At 45.1% G+C, this 17417-nt stretch overlaps 1 pseudogene; it reads right to left on the bottom strand.

Annotated features, from left to right (window-relative positions):
• Positions 1-6076: 6076 nt before the first annotated feature.
• On the bottom strand, positions 6077-11430 carry LOC143927140 (large ribosomal subunit protein eL18A pseudogene; annotated as a pseudogene).
• Between the last annotated feature and the right edge of the window lie 5987 nt (positions 11431-17417).

Here is a 17417-nt window from a genome sequence, read left to right as displayed (position 1 = left end):
CACACGTCTTAAACTTGGTCGTGCAGCGATTCGTTGTCAAATACCCTGGGGTCCAGGACATCTTGCGGCAGGCAAGGAAAATCTCGGCCCATTTCAGAAGATCTTACACGGCCATGGCTCGCCTTGCTGACATTCAGCGGCGACACAATCTGCCGGTCAGACGTCTTATTTGCGATTGCCCGACGCGATGGAACTTAACCTTCTATATGCTTGATAGGCTGCTCCAGCAGAAACGTGCAGAAACGTGCAGTTAACGTCTACCTGTATGAACTCTCCGGCAGAACTGGTTCTGGGGAGCTGGGTTTTTTTTCACCGCGCCAGTGGCTGCTCATGCGTGACGCATGCAGACTTCTGCGCCCATTTGAGGAGATCACCAAACTGGTCAGTCGCAGCCATGGCGCCATCAGTGACATGGTACCTTATGCCTTCTTTATGGAGCGTGCATTGCGTTGTGTCATTGAACAAGCTGTGGAGGAGCAGGAGCGGGAAGATGAGGAAGTCGCAATGCTGGATGAATTCCCAGGGGGGGCTACTCTATCTGAGACAAGTGAACAACAGGAGTCTGAAGAGGAGTCAGAGGAGGATGGTGCCGGGGCGGATGAGGAGGAGCAAGAAGAGCATGCTTTAAACCTTTCTGGGATCCCTGTTGTGCGTGGATGGGGAGAGGAGAATGAAGAGGACGACATTATCCTGGATGATGAGCAGGAGCCAGGCCACCACACCGCTTCCACTTTAGTGCAAATGGGGGCCTTCATGCTCCAGTGTTTTAATAGGGACCCCCGTATAAAAAGCATAAGGGTCAAGGACCAGTACTGGGTGGCAACGTACTTAGACCCCCGGTACAAACACAAAATGGCGGAAATGTTACCACCGTCACAGAGAGCTGGCAGAATGGAGCACTTCCAGGCCTTGCTTCGAGAAATGCTGCATTCTGCCTTTGCGTGTGCTGGCAGAGGAGCAATTCCCACTCCCAGAGAAGGAGTTGCGGGTACCAATCCAACAGCGCCTGCAAGAAGAGGCCGGTTTGAAGATGTGTTGGTGACTTCGGATATGAGGTCATTCTTTCAGCCGACCCATCGACAGGTGTCATCCGGATCCAGCATCAGGGAACGCCTAGACCGTCAGGTGTCCGACTACATCGGGTTAACAGCCGATGTGGACGCTCTGAGGAGTGATGAACCCCTGGACTACTGGGTGGGCAGGCTTGACCTCTGGCCAGAGCTTGCCCAATTTGCAATCAAACTGTTGGCTTGCCCCTCATCCAGTGTCCTGTCCGAAAGGACGTTCAGCGCAGCAGGGGGGATCGTGACCGATAAGCGTACTCGCCTAGCTCACGACAGTGTTAACTATCTCACATTTCTAAAAATGAATGAGGCATGGATCTCGGAGGAATTCAACACATGTGACCAGTAGACCATGTATATGTTTATAAACAATTTTTTTAATCGAGCACAGAGACCTTCTTTCTTCATTTGGCTCACTTCCTTGTCCAAAAAAAGCACACCGTACTATATGCCCGTACCCTCCTCTTTGAAGAGGTTGAGCAGTGTCATATTTCTACTGGGGCTGCTTATTATGAGGGGCTGCCACCATCCCTGTGCTGTGCTGACATGCTCCTGGGGCTGTACCTCTGCTGTGCATATTATGAGGGGCTCCCACCATCCCTGTGCTATGCTCATTATGAGGGGCTCCCACCATCCCTGTGCTATGCTGACTTCCTCCTGGGGCTGCTTACGGTGCAAATGTCAGTGCTTTATGTCACGCTACTGATGTCAGTGCTCTCTATCACGGTGCTGCTGTCAGTGCTGTATTTCACAGTGCTGGTGTTAGTGCTTTATGTCACGCTGCTGATGTCAGTGCTCTCTATCACGGTGCTGCTGTCAGTGCTGTATATCACGGTGCTGGTGTTAGTGCTTTATGTGACGCTGCTGATGTCAGTGCTCTCTATCACGGTGCTGCTGTCAGTGCTGTATATCACGGTGCTGGTGTTAGTGCTTTATGTCACACTTCTGATGTCAGTGCTCTCTATCACGGTGCTGTTGTCAGATGACTCTATCATGGTGCAGGTGTCATTGCTGTATGTCACGCTGCTGGTGATCATCTCCTGCACCCTCTTCTTTGCCTACCCTGGTCCCTGACCTTCCCTCTCCTCCATTGCATTCATGTGCTCCACAGTCCTGAATTGTCACAACTATTTCCCATATAAAAAAAGAATGCTTGTAGTTGTCGATCCCAGATTCACCTCATACATGTGTTATGTCATTGGCCATGTGGTGGGACTATGTTTGCACAGCTAGTAATTATTTTGTGGCTGCAAATTTGACCTGTAGGTTTGCGAAGTTTGCCTCCCATTGAAGTCAATGGGGCCCGCCGTGAACATTTCGGTTCGCGAACTATCGGCCGCGTTCGCGGTCCGCGTTCGCGAAACGTCCCGTCGGAAGTTCGTCCATCACTATTCATAAACTCTGGACATACAATGCTTTACTTTTGCTTTAGAGTTACACAGATTTTCTATGGATGTTAAAGTGTTCTCATCTCTTATGCAAATACTCCCACTCTTTTAGATTTTGCCAACAGTGCTTCTTGATTAAATCTTGTTTTGACATCAAATCACCTCCAAAAGTGATATCTTTTAATTGTATGTTTTTCATTTGTTTACCTAATTGTGTGCCCTTTCCTGGGATAAAAAAATCTGTGCCCTCTAATGGAATTAATGGAGAATTGTATGCCCACTTATTTCTCCGGTGTAGTGTGTCCCATATTTTTAATGTCATTAACGTGATTTCGTGAGCCTCATTACTAACTAATCTAAATTTTGTCGGGATCCAGATAATTTTTTGTAATTGTGTGCCTATTAGTGATTCTTCCATTTTTACCCACCTCTTTTCAGTGTCTACATTTGCCCATTCCACCATTCTCGCCAACGTGATTGCACTATAGTATCTATAAATATCTGGTAGCGACATCCCTCCACTTTTTTTTTTCCTAATTAATATATTATACTTTATCCTTGGTTTTTTATTTGCCATATAAATTTTAGAAAAAGTGTTTTTATTATTTTAAAAAAACTATTTGAGATATTTATTGGAAGCATTTGGAGTTTGTAGGTGATTTTTGGTAAGACCACCATTTTCAAAATGTTAATTCTGCCCATCCATGAGATTGATCCCTTTTTTATGTTTCTTAACACTGTATTGATTTAATTTGTTAATGGGATATAATTCGCTTTATATAGGTCCTGGACCCTCTTTGTTATTTTTATACCTAAATATGTTTTTTTTTTTTTTTCCATGTAAAGGGGTACTCTTGTTGTAATAACATCTCTTCCTTGTTATCTAAGCCTATATTCAATATAACTGGTTTTATAGGGTTTATTTTAAAATTTGAAAGAGCACCATATTCTTTTATTTCTTTTATTAAACTAGGTAAAGACAATCTCGGTTTGGTTATGTATAGGAGTATGTCATCCGCATAAGCTGCCACTTTATGGTCTTCTCCCCCCCACTTAACCCCACTTATATTTACGTTGTTTTGAATCTTTGCCAAAAATGGTTCCAGGGCAATCACGTATAGCAGGGGCGAAAGTGTGCAACCCTGCCTTGTCCCGTTTAGCATTTCAAAAGCGGATGACATACTCCCATTTACCCCCACTCTAGCTGTTGGTTGTATATATAAATTATTAATCCACTTCAGCATCTTTGGACCTAGACCTATATTCCGGAGAGTTTCTGTTATGAAACACCAATCTATTCTATCGAATGCCTTTTCGGCGTTGATAGAAATTAATACCATTGGGGGTTTATTTTCAGTATCTTTACCTATAAGAAGCAAAGTCCTCAGACTGTTGTCTCGTCCCTCCCTGCCTGGGATGAATACTACCTGGTCCCTGTTGATTAATTCCGGCATCAGATTTTTTATTCTTGTTGCTAATACCTTCGCATATAGCTTTGTGTCGGTATTCAACAGCGCTATAGGCCGGTAATTGGAGCAGATGGATTTATCCTTACCTGGTTTTGGTATTAGTGTTATATTTGCCAATAGGGACTCTTTCCTCATGATCTCGTCTTCACCCAGACTATTCCAATATTTACATAGTTCAGGGACCAATTGGTGTTTAAATTTCTTATAGTACCTAATTGTAAAGCCATCCGGGCCTGGACTTTTTCCATTTGATGTTTCGTTTATTGCTTTATATATTTCTTCTAGCCTAATTGGTTCCTCTAAACTTTTAGCCATTTCTTCTGTTATTTTAGTTAAATCTGTTTCCCTTAGGTATTCCTGAATTTTAGTTTTCCTAGTCGCCTTTTGTGCCCCTGTCTCAGTACTTCTTATTGAATATAAAGCTTCATAATATGTTTTGAAGGCCTTTGCTATCTCCGATGTTCTAAATTTCAATTCCCCATACTCGTCTTTGATCTTTTCGATATAATTTAAGGCTTTTTTTTCCCGTGCTATTCTTGCCAGATGTTTCCCCGTCTTATTCGCCCACAGATATCTTTCTTTAGCTACGTTTTCATACACATTTCTTTGTTTTTGTTCTGTCAAGTCGTTTAATTGTGTACGTATTTGAATGATCTCCTTATATATATTTTTATCTAAATGTCTCTTATGCTTTTGTTCTAACTCATAAAGTACTTTTTTTAAGTTATCATATCTTACTTCGATTTCTTTTTTTTTGCCAGAACCTATACCAATTAATTTCCCTCGAATTAGGGCTTTATGCGCTTCCCATAAAGTAGCTTTAGAGACTTCTGTGGTATCATTTATTTTAAAGTATTGTTCTATCTCTATTTTTATATTACTCTCAACTACCTCATCCTCGATCAGCGCTTCGTTGAGTCTCCAGGTCCCCTTTCTAGGCTCTTTTTCACACTGCCTGATTTTAGCTATCACCGGGGCATGGTCCGATACAGTTATGTTACCTATCTGAACTTTTACTAAATTATCCAGTGTTTCGTGATCCAAAATTATGTAGTCCAGTCTTGCATATGTATCGTGCACCAAAGAGTAATATGTATAGTCCTTTTCTCCCGGATTACTTACTCTCCATGCATCCACAAGCTGTTGTGTATGCAATTTTCTTTTTAATATTCTGTGTTGTTTGATTTCTTGAGGGGGAACCACTGACGTACTATCCATTTCGGGGTTCATAGTAAAATTCAAGTCCCCTGCTACAATCACATGGCCTTGTTTATGTTTCTTTATAGTGTTCAATATCCCATTTAGGTATTTTTTTGGGCCCTTATTATGGCAGTAAATGTTGACTAGTGTGTATTTTTGCCTTAATATGTTACCATTTAAGAGTAAGAACCTCCCCTTCGGGTCCACTTTCATCTCTTCTAGATTCCACCCAACATCATTTGCAATCCCAATGGCTACCCCCCTAGATCCCTTAATTGGGGAATCGGCATAATACCAGGTTGGATATTTTCCTGTATCTATCCGGATATTGGTGTCCAGGGCTAGGTGAGTCTCCTGTAGAAAAACAATATCCGCAAAATAGCCCTCCAACTTTTTAAAAATATTAAACCTTTTGCTTGGAGAGTTCATTCCTCTCCCATTATATGTTACTATCTTAAGCTCTGCCATCTGACACATCTATATTCTTTCCTATTTCCCTTACTGGATTCAGGCCAACACAATTTCCCTCCCTACTTTCCCTCCCCCCTCCCTGCCCCATCATTTGATGTAATTTTGACCCCTTGGTCTGGGACAACTTTTCCGGAACCTCCTTGTTCCATCTATCCCTATATCCTAGGGTGGGGTTCTGTTCGACTGTGTCACCATCCATCTCGCCTATTACTTGCAAAACGATTACCCGACATGCCCGGGGGATCTCGGTCCCCCCCCACTACCTCTCCGTCCCCTCCCCGTCCCCCCCCTTTACGGGGAGGAGGGAGAGAGAGAGGGAGGACGAGAGGGGAGACAGCCCAGGGGCTAAGAAAGAAAAATAAAAAATATACAGTCTAGCCTACCGGCCGCTATCGCTTGTCCCCCGCCTCTCTCCCACTACAGGAGAGGGGGGGCACCCCCTCCCCCGGCTGTCTCCCCCCCATACCCCCCTCCCGCCCCCGCCCTACACCCAAACCCTTGGGACTGGAACATCCAGTTTTTTACAAAATTCTGTTATATCTTCAATATGTCTCAGTCTCCCAATCCGTCCGTTCTTTCTGCCTAAAAGGCAAGCAGGAAACCCCCAGTTATATTGCACCCCGTTCTCAGTCAAAGCTGCTAGTAGCGGTTTTAAAACTCTTCTTCTCCTCAAGGTGTCTGGGGATAGGTCCTGAAATATCTGTATATCTTTTCCTTCGTATATGATTGGTGCTTTTGCTCTTATATTTCTCCAAACTTGATGTTTGTCTTCTTCATGTTGGAAACGCACTATTATATCCCGTGGGATGTCCCGCGGCAATTCCTTGGGTTTCCTTAAACGATGAACCATTTTGATATTTATTGGATTTGTTATGTCTTTGTTCATCAATGGGTTACATATCTTTTTTATTATTTCTATTAAATCTTCTTGCTGCAAAGTTTCCATAACACCTCGGATTCTTACATTTTTTCTTCTATCCCTATTTTCTTGGTCCTCTATTTTATATGCTTGCTCTTGTTGGACTTTTTTTAGAGAGACTACTTCAGTTTCCAGTTTCTTTATTGTGTTTGCCTCTTTTTCCACTTTTTTTTTCCATTTCTTCAACCCGTTCCAGTATATGGGCAAGATTCTTGTGTACTCTGTCCATTTCCTTTCTCATGGAATTTTCCAAAGCTGCAAACATAGAGGTTATTTCTTTTTTTGTAGGCAAAGAAAAGGGGTTTTCAAGCTGAGTCAAGTGAGTCTGTGTAGCTTCTATTTCATAGTCTGGATCTCCTGATTGGTCTGTCTCACCCTCCGGCGTGGGCTCTTGGTCCTGTAAAGAATTATTTTGGACTTGTTGCCTTCTTTTTTCTTTGTCCCTTTTTTCCTTTTCCTTTTTGTCTTTGTTTTCTGCTTGGGAACTTCTTGTTTGCAGTTGCCTCTCTAATTGTTGTTTCTCTGTACCCCCCGTTTGGGTAACAAATTTATTCATCGAGCCGGGACTAGCGACCAGGCTCCGCCGGGGTGATTTAGGGATTGCTCCTGTCTTAGATGTCTTTCCCTTCATTGTCCAAGTGTCTTTACTCGGTCCAAGAAATAAAATGTCACTATTATATCACTGTAAAGTCTCTATTATTTTTGTTCTCCTTTTTTATTATACGTTCTGTTTATGTTTTTTGCATCTAATTTCAGCCCCAAACTCTCTTCCCATTTGTCAGGGGGGGACACTTTTCCACAACAATAGAAAAAGGCGTCTACCAACTTCTTATTGCTTGACCTTACTATGGCTTGTTTGTGTGTATTTCAATGCTTCCCTTTTTTCTAAAAGTCAATACACAGGGTCCTTCTAGAAAGACTAGGCAAACATGTACCAGACCTTGGATGACGGTATTCGTTAGACTTTTCCAACCTTAAAAACCATCTTATTCTTTACATTAGTCTCATTTGCAAGCGTTCCCGTATTGAGCGCATTGTTACGGATACAAGCAGAAAAAGTCCAATGAGAACAGAGGAAGAGAGAAAAAAAAAATTGTCTATTGGGTAACACCAATTTGAAGTCGCTTTAAACGCTCAGAGTCTCTCTTATTTCTTATATTGGTATTGAACAAGTGGCGTTTTTATTATTTTCCATTCGATCGCTGCGAGATATTAACAGTAGATTATCAGCAGCTTTAGCCTCTGGATTTTTTTTTCTCCTTACAAAAGCTTAGAAGGACTTCTAGCAACCTTTTATCAATATATCAATAGGATATTCCAGTATTTTCCATAAATTCTAATATGGTTAACATACCGTTTCTTCTTGCTCTCTCTCTCTCTCTGAGGTATAGCTCTCTCAAGGTCTTCCTCTAATGTCTGTTACAGCTTAATACCTGTATTTGTAGTAAAATTTTAGTTTGTGCTGAGAAGGAGTGTGATTTACTAAAGGAAACTCCACTTTGCACTCCAAGTGCAGTTTCAAGTGTACTTTTGCAGTGCACTTGTAGTGCATAGTGGATGTGCCTTTAGTAAAAAACACCCACAGTGAGGTGGAAATTTGGACAATCATGCCATTTTCCTGCCATGGTGCTGAAAAATTAGCACGATTTTGGTCAGTAATGCACTACATACATTAGTTACAAAAACAAGGTGTGTGTAGCAGACCCACAACATAATAAGATTATCTGAAGAAGAGACTGTCCCCTCATCTCGCTCTGAACTTGGGTTTGCACTGTTGTTGAAAAAGGCACAACTTGAAAAAACATAAATATACCTAGGAGACACCTAAAACCAAGCCAAGCAGTAAATGAAGGAGTTTCAGAGAAAAATGTATTCTTAAAATGCCGCTCAGACATTGTCTGGCATATCAATGGCCCCCCTACCCACAAAGTAGTCCATGTATTGGGTTCTAACCTCACGGGCGCTTTGGGGGGGGGGGGGCAAGCCAGGATGAGCAGGTCTGCTTCTTGTTGGCCAACTGAGACCGCATAGTTCACTGAAACTTTTTTCATAAAATTGTGCAGAACACAGCACGCCAGCACTATGTGATTCAGCTTGTATTCCGCCATGTGAATAGGCGTAAGAAAACGGTGGAACCGGCTGGCCAATATACCAAAAGTGTTCTTCACCACTCTTCGGGCTCTGGACAGGCGGAAATTAAAAATCCTCTGCTCTGGGGTGAGGGTCCTCATTGGCAAGGCAAATGCCTCATCCGCGACAAAGACGAACGGGAGTCCTTCCTGATTCTCCTCTGGGGGTGGCAAGCCCAGACTGCCACTCCGGAGACGCCAGTAGAACTCCGTCCGTGCGAAGACTCCACCATCCGACATCCGTCCATTTTGCCCCACATTCACATAAAAAAACTCATATGACGCAGACACCACCGCCAACATCACGATACTATTAAACCCCTTGTAGTTAAAATAGTATGACCCCGAGTTGGGTGGTGGGACGATGCGGACGTGCTTCCCATCTATTACTCCTCCACAATTGGGAAAGTCCCAATGACTGGCAAAGTGGGAGGCCCCAGTCTGCCATTCCTGTGGCGTGTGAAACAAGACCCAAAATTAGTAATTTGACAAATCAACATTGCAAGCAGAGTAGACACCAACATTTTTTGTCAAAATTGGTATAACATTTGGGGAACTGAGTATTTAAAGCCTAAAGTATAAGGTCCCCTTATGAGAGTCATCACCCCCCCATCCCCCCCTATCTGATGGACCCTTGCTAAAAAATGAGGGGGGATGTTTTGGACAGGTAACCCTCTCCAATTGATTGAGAGCTGAATGCCTAAATAATGTGTGATACTTTGGGAAGCCCCTCCTTAGTTACACTATTGGCAGCCCACCGGACAGGTAAGAAGTGTCATAATCCCAAAAAGAAAACAAAATGGAAGCACATTTTGACATTCTGCTATTACATATCCAGATAATTAATAGGTTAAAAAACAAAATAAAAAATAGCATTTGAAAGTATTGAGTGAATTCATCCATAAATGTGATCATCAAAAAGGTAGGTAGAGTGTGTATTGGGTTTGGTAAAGTCATCAGATAGAGGATTGCTATCAGCTGGGCTAGCAGTTGGGGGGAGGGGGGTTCCTAATGAGTTTGGCACAACCCCAAAAATGTAAAACATGTCACTCTGCATGAATTGAAGCACACACATCACATTTGTAGACATTATAGGGGGTGTTTAGGGGAAAACAATACTATGGAGCTGACAAAAGACATTGGTAAGTGACTAGACTATAGTTTGATGGGCCAAGAAGAGCATGGTGGGGAAGTTAGTGAGGCAAATATGCATGAGGACAAAGGGGCAGAGCATATGAATTAGAGCATATTGCAATGATGGTAATTAGGGAATGAGGAAAGAAATGCAAGACATTAGCAATCATGAAATACATAGAATGTGATGTTAAAGGATAAAACTTACCTTCATATAGTCCTTCTGCAGGACCTGAATGATGGCAGAACAGGTCTCTGGAATAATGATCCCCAGAGCCTGGGGGGAGATGCCTGTAGAGAACTTGAGGTCCCGAAGGCTTCTCCCTGTCGCCAAGTAGCGCAATGTGGCGATGAGCCTCTGCTCCAGAGTGATGGCTTGCCGCATGCAGGTATCCTGCCTGGTGATATAAGGGGTCAGCAAAGTCAGCAGACGGTGAAAAACGGGGTCCGTCATCCGGAGATAATTCCTGAAATCATCAGGATTATTCTCCCGGATCTCACGGAGCAAAGGCATGTGCGAGAACTAGTCACGCTGGCGCAACCAATTCTTGGTCCACAAACGCCTCCCCTCCCTGTTCATGGACCGGGCTTGTGTCAAAGTAACAACCCCAACACGAAGCCCCTGCACAGCACAAACTCTACGATGAGTACGTAGACGAAACATGGTTTCAAAACGATCGGCTCGTCAGAACGGACAACAGAAAGCCCCGATAAACAGCATGCCTGAAAGAACGACCTGAATAGCAGAAGCAAGCAGACAATAAGAAATGCCTTTCAAAGCGTACTATACCAAGATATAGTCCACAATGATAAACAAATACTTACTGACTGCACGCACTGATTATCAGATACGCACACACAAGCACAAACCGAAGAGCAGTAGCGATCTGAATCACTAATCTGAAAAGCACGAATCGTCTCTCACCAAACTTCTACTAACACGAGATAAGCAGAAGGAGCCCAAAGGGTGCCAGACGTGGTGCTGAACTTCCCTTTTCTAGTCCCGCCGTACACGGCTTACGTCACCGCGTTCTTGGCAACCGCAAATTCCGACAACTTGATCCGACCGTGTGTATGCAACAGTTTCGGACAAAATCCGTAGGACAAAATCCGTCGGACAAAATCCAAAGGATTTGGTTGTTAGAATGTCCGACCGTGTGTACAAGGGCTTAGAATGAACGTAGGGCTTGGTGTGACTACCAGGTGCCTTTCCAAAGTGTCTGTACACCTCCCGCCCCTTGCGAGGACATGAAAGCTGAACAGTATTCTGGCCTTTGGGGGCAGTGAGAGCCAACTGATCAAATGTCAAAATTTGTCCACCAGTTTAAGGAATTCTTCTGCGTGCTCCAGACATTTTAAGCCCACACACCTTGAGTTTGGGGATATCTTGAATTCTGACATCATCTGTGATGCATCCAACCACCACAGCAGTTTTGCTTTCACGTTCAGGAAGCTTCATCTTGTGAATCCAATAGGATAGAGAGAGGTGTGGCTCATGAACAGATGTCTTAAAACCACTTTGTTGAAGGTGGCATTTGTACGATGAGCCAAGAAATGGTATAACTTAACTAGAAGTCTCGGGTAGATATCCAGACTTTTGGGCTCTTTTCATCGCACTTTGCGGTCTTTGTTGTGATGGATATCTACTCCCATGATGGCGGCTTTTGCAGCAAAGCCTTCTCGGAGAGGAAAGGAGGAGATATTTTCAATACCTATAGGTAAGCCTTATGTAGCCATGGTGATAGCACTACTGACAAACAATCCGCAAAATCACCCCACTGCTAGACTTCATGCATCCTTTCCAGGGACAATGAACAGTCATTTGCGAGCTTTGTTTTTGTTGTTGTATTGGGGGATACAACTTGGATAGGGATTGGGATATGGGATGCCCATAGAATTAATCATTGCCATCATATTTACAGGTTTCAATATACTTTGAACTAAGTAGAAATCTTCTCCTGCAGCTCCCTGCAGATTGTTACTCCCTCTGCATCTCCTATGCAGACTATTGCTCCCCGCATCTCCATGCAGACTGCTGTTAAGTGTAAGGGACAGAAACATCACTTTTGACTGTGTAAGGCCCCTTTCCCATGTGCGGACTGTTCAGATCCACTTGTCAGTTTTTTAGGCGTATCTGAACGGTCGCTCCATACAGCTCTATGGAGCAACGGATGTCAGCAGTGACATGTTCACTGACATCCGATTCGCCCTGATCCGATCCTCTCCCCAAAATCCAGACGGATGCAAACCCTATTTTTGATCGGTCTGGTGGATCGGATTGGATGAAAACGGACAGGCGGTCCATAATCATCCAACCTCCCATACTGGAGAGCGGACTCTCTGACAGGTCTGCCCCTGCACAGAGTACAGAGATGGACTTGTCATCCTCCAGCTCAGCGGGGATCAGCAGAGCAAGCGGAGGACTAAATACAGACAGCCCCGTGTGAAAGAGGCCTTAAAGTAATGGTCTTAGTTCTCTTCACCACCTGCCCAAACTTGCTTCTCCTTGCACACTTGGTTCCCCTCCTGCACAACTTGTTGTTACATTAGGGTACAACTAGGGTGCCCACGTGTCCCGGATTGCCCGGGACATTTCCACATTTAGCAAGTCTGTCCCGGGTTCCCGGGCACCTTCATTCCGGGACAATACAGTGTCCCGCAATGAAACAGATGCAGCCCGTCAGCTATTCTGCATCTGCCGATGATGTCATGCTGGCCCGGGCAGCCCCAGTGGTGTAGCGTGGGGGCAGTGCTCTGTCCCGAGTGCAACATCATTACTGTGCTGCCATGATTACTGCTGACCCAAGAGTGACCCAACTGTGCAAGTGTTTACTCCAGCCCCACCCACCACCTTAGAATTTCATTCAGTTAGGCATGTCCCGGGCAAGGCACTCCTCCGCAGCACCCTCCCCCCGCCAAGGGACTCCTGTGGTACAGCCTGTTCCCCATGATTCTTCAGGTGCGGAACTCGGGCAGTTGGTGTGTGCGTGAGGGGCGGTGCGGTGCGGTGCTTAGCGCAGATGAGTGTGCACGCAGCGTGGGATACAGAGGAACAGCTGGGGGAGTGCACTGATCTGATGGGTGATCATCATGGAGGGAGGCCCTGGAGACAGGTAAGCAAAATCCACAAATCTACCTGGATTGTACATGTGTGGGGGAGTAGTGCAGGAAGGAGTGTAGTGGGTAAGGTAGGAAGGTCAGTGTAGTTGACATGTATGTCAGTGTAGTGGTCAGGTAGATTGGTGTAGTGGACAGGTGGGGCAGTTTAGAAAGGTAGGTAGGGCAGTGTAGTGGACATGTATGTCAATGTAGGGATCAGGTTGGGCAGTGTAGTGGACTGGTAGATTAGTGTAGTAGACAGGTGGGGGCAGTTTAGTGGACAGGTGGGTTAGTGTAGTGGACAGGTAGGGGCAGTGTAGTGGACTGGTAGGTTAGGTAGGGGCAGTGTAGTGGGTTAGTGTAGTGGACAGGTAGGGGCAGTGTAGTGGACTGGTAGGTTAGGTAGGGGCAGTGTAGTGGGTTAGTGTAGTGGACAGGTAGGGGCAGTGTTGTGGATAGGTAGGGGCAGTGAAGTGGGTTAGTGTAGTCGACAGGTAGGGGCAGTGTAGTGGACAGGTAGGGGCAGTGTTGTGGACAGGTAGGGGCAGTGTAGTGGACAGGTAGGAGCAGTGTAGTGGACATGTAGGGGCAGTGTAGTGGACAGGTAGGGGCAGTGTTGTGGACAGGTAGGGGCAGTGTAGTAGGTTAGTGTAGTGGACAGGTAGGGGCAGTGTAGTGGGTTAGTGTAGTGGACAGGTAGGGGCAGTGTAGTGGGTTAGTGTAGTGGACAGGTAGGGCAGTGTAGTGGGTTAGTGTAGTGGACAGGTAGGGGCAGTGTAGTGGACTGGTAGGTTAGGTAGGGGCAGTGTAGTGGGTTAGTGTAGTGGACAGGTAGGGGCAGTGTAGTGGACTGGTAGGTTAAGTAGGGGCAGTGTAGTGGGTTAGTGTAGTGGACAGGTAGGGGCAGTGTTGTGGACAGGTAGGGGCAGTGTAGTGGGTTAGTGTAGTCGACAGGTAGGGGCAGTGTAGTGGACAGGTAGGGGCAGTGTTGTGGACAGGTAGGGGCAGTGTAGTGGACAGGTAGGAGCAGTGTAGTGGACATGTAGGGGCAGTGTAGTGGACAGGTAGGGGCAGTGTTGTGGACAGGTAGGGGCAGTGTAGTGGGTTAGTGTAGTGGACAGGTAGGGGCAGTGTAGTAGGTTAGTGTAGTGGACAGGTAGGGGCAGTGTAGTGGGTTAGTGTAGTGGACAGGTAGGGGCAGTGTAGTGGGTTAGTGTAGTGGACAGGTAGGGGCAGTGTTGTGGACAGGTAGGGGCAGTGTAGTGGGTTAGTGTAGTGGACAGGTAGGGGCAGTGTAGTGGGTTAGTGTAGTGGACAGGTAGGGGCAGTGTAGTAGACAGGTAGGGGCAGTGTAGTGGACAGGTAGGGGCAGTGTAGTGGGTTAGTTTAGTGGACAGGTAGGGGCAGTGTAGTGGACAGGTAGGGGCAGTGTAGTGGACAGGTAGGGGCAGTGCAGTGGACAGGTAGGGGCAGTGTAGTGGACAGGTAGGGGCAGTGTAGTGGACAAGTGGGTTGGTGTATGTCCAATGTTAACTCTAGATCCCTCAGGTCATTTATATTCCTTTTGTAGTGTAAAGTATAGGGTTTTATTTATATGCAACTTTATTGTCTTAAAAATAAAGAGCATTTGTTTCATGTATCTTAGCCTGACATTGAAAGAACAATAGCACTTTTTGAAACAAAGGGGCTGCCTGTAACTGCAATATTGAGCTCACATACATGAAACAAATGCTTTTTCTATCTAAGGCACTAAGTAGCACATAAACCCTGCTCCACTCTCAGGCACGGTCACCCACCAACTGCGAGTGTCATTTCTTAAATAAGTAAGGGGCGGGGCCCCTCGGTGATGTCACCACCCCCTTGTGACATCATCGACTGATGCATGCTGGGAGGGGGGAATGGGGGGATGTCCCTGAATGGCAGTTTGGAAATGTGGTCACCCTAGGTACAACACATCCTCTTCTAATGGGTATGAAGAACTCACTCTGAATAAGCCCCTCTACTGGCTCTGGTGACTCGCTGCTACTAGGCCTAGGCCCGCAGAACCTCTCCCCAGAGGCCTAGTAGGTTGAAGTCTATCTTCTAGGAAATGGACTACTGCTCCCAGCCAGTCCAACTTGCAAATCATGTGTTCCCCGGCCACACTGATTTGAGACATCCCCACAGTCTCTTCTCTGATCCAGGATTCTTCACCATCCACCATGTGCATGATGAAGACTCTGCTAGTGACCCTGTAGAAGCAGAATTCCCTTACAGATTCCCTGGCACATCCTTCAGCCATCCACTCTGGTAACACTCACTGACCTTCTAACCTTCCAGCCCTGAGTCCTTGATGAGGAACTTTCCTAGACCATGCGTTTTTACAGCTTCTCCTGCCCCTTCTGCTCCAGGAGCTCCCTTCATTCAGAACATTCAAACTGGATTGTCATTTTCCCCAATATATGGTGATATTCAGAATTAGAAACAAAGGAGAAGATTAATGAGGAAAAAAAGCATCACATGCTGACCTAACTAGGCCCATATATGGTTTTGATTCCTCATATGGATTATTAGGTATAGTACAGCAGTGTCGCACCATTCCCACCATAGAAGAGTTGGTAAATTTTTACTACATATCGCAATCAGCATAGTTAGGTTTCAAGGAATAACTGTAAACTTAACTCAGTATTTTACCCCTTTGGGATCATAGTCTGTAACCGGAAGATCCACTAAAGTCCATTAACAGAGGAGTTATGGAACTTTTCAAATTGTTGTGCAATAGGGCCACGTTTCAATTTCCTCTGACTGATAAAACTCTTGATATCTATGCTATATGTGATCAGTTACTAGAGGGTTTACACCTTTTGGAGACAGGGGGGGGTGTATGGGGCTTAGCAGTTTGATGCTGGTGCATTATGTTTTAATGAATAGTTTGGTCGATGGATTGCAACTTCTATAAAATATATTACCACTCCTAAAACATAAAACAATATATATATAGCAGGGGAAGCGGGTAGCGCCGGCTCCTGAAGAGCATGCGCTATATGTTTTGAAAGTTAATGTTACACCTGAACTGCAGTTTGGTTTGGGTATGATTGTTCCAAATTTAGACCTTAGCATCAGTCTGACTGGACCATAGGGTGTTCAGCCTGGCCATAGTGGGCACTGCCTGTTCTGGCAGGCATGGAATAACAGTCTGGTTGGGTGCTTTAAGGTTACTTTCTCTCTGAGCCCGTCCAGTGGGAGTGTCACTCTTGCTGTGCTTTCTGGGAGAGGGTACTTAAGATGTGGATGTCACATGGTTTTGGTTTCCGGTCCAGAAGTATGTTCTGACTCCATGGTTCTGGTCCTCCTGACCAGCCCCCGGGAAGGCTGTGGCCTGGGGTGCGGATCCACCCGACTCTGTGTCTCAGGGCTGGCTAGCCCGAGGCAAGGAAACTAAAGAGAGGATTCTGAGGTGTTTGGGTGCCATCTCCGGTCATGGAGAGGCCCAGTAACTTGGTACCTATCCAGGGGAGGACTCTTCAGAAGAAGGCCACGTACGGGTTAGCTTCTTAGCAAGAGCCTGGTGGGGCTGAAGTACCTAAGTGAATCCAATCTCGTGGGTATCAGTGAACTGGCTGAGAGATCCAGGTGTCACATGAGTGTTCTACAAGTTTTAGTTTCCTGCATGTTCTACAAAAACGTCTGTGGCAGAGACTTGTTCCTGAATTAAGCACCTTGTTGACTGCTAGGCCTTGTGAGAGAGGGACTCTCCAACTTGAGTAAACATCCAGTTGTGAATGGCTATTCTCTGGATTTAGTCAAAGTAAGCAAGTTCTTCATTATTGACTTTGACTATAGGAGTACCTGTAATACTCTTTGTTGACTACATTTTTGCAAATAAAAATTCCTTTATGCGGATCTGTCGTCAGTCTCTGAATTTACTGGGCCATCTACCATGGGAACTCCTAGACACAAATCGAGGAGAAAAAGGTAACGGTAAGCCCAATCAAACCAGCAGCTCCTTCGGGGGTTGGTGCTACATATAAATGAAGAGATTTTTGGTTGCAGCAAACTAGGTTGTTGATTTCACATTTTTCGTTTTTTTTTTGTGCCGGTAGCATACCTTTTCGGACCTTATGTTTTAATGTCGTGTCTTATGTGTTTTGAGACACATTTTAACCAATTAAATAAAGGAATGTAATATTTGTATATGGTATACGACTATTACTTTTTCCAAATGGAGGTTTTCAGCACTTTTAAAGTCCCAAAATTTTCCTTTTTGTGCATAACTCGTGTACTGTCTTTATTCACTTTTTACACTTTTTTTGGTCAATGGGTAGGGGTACTATGTTCCCCTATACTAATTCACATAGGGGAGGTGGTCAGGATCCTGGGACCCCTTGGTAAATGCCAGATTAAGGAGCATGCATGCTCCGAATGCAAGCGCTCAAGCCACAAGCCCTGTTCTCAAGCGTCTGACGATTCCTGTTGACATGCCCTGCTGACGTGACCTGGTCATGAAGGGGGGTAATCATCCTGAAGCTGCAGAGAATACATTAAAGTAAAAAACATTTAGCCTT

This window comes from Lithobates pipiens, unplaced genomic scaffold (assembly GCF_037356315.1).
Source record: "Lithobates pipiens isolate NorthernLeopardFrog02 unplaced genomic scaffold, aLitPip1_a1.2 Scaffold_23, whole genome shotgun sequence".
Lineage (NCBI taxonomy): Eukaryota > Metazoa > Chordata > Amphibia > Anura > Ranidae > Lithobates > Lithobates pipiens.
This window is presented reverse-complemented; position numbering and strand designations above follow the sequence as displayed.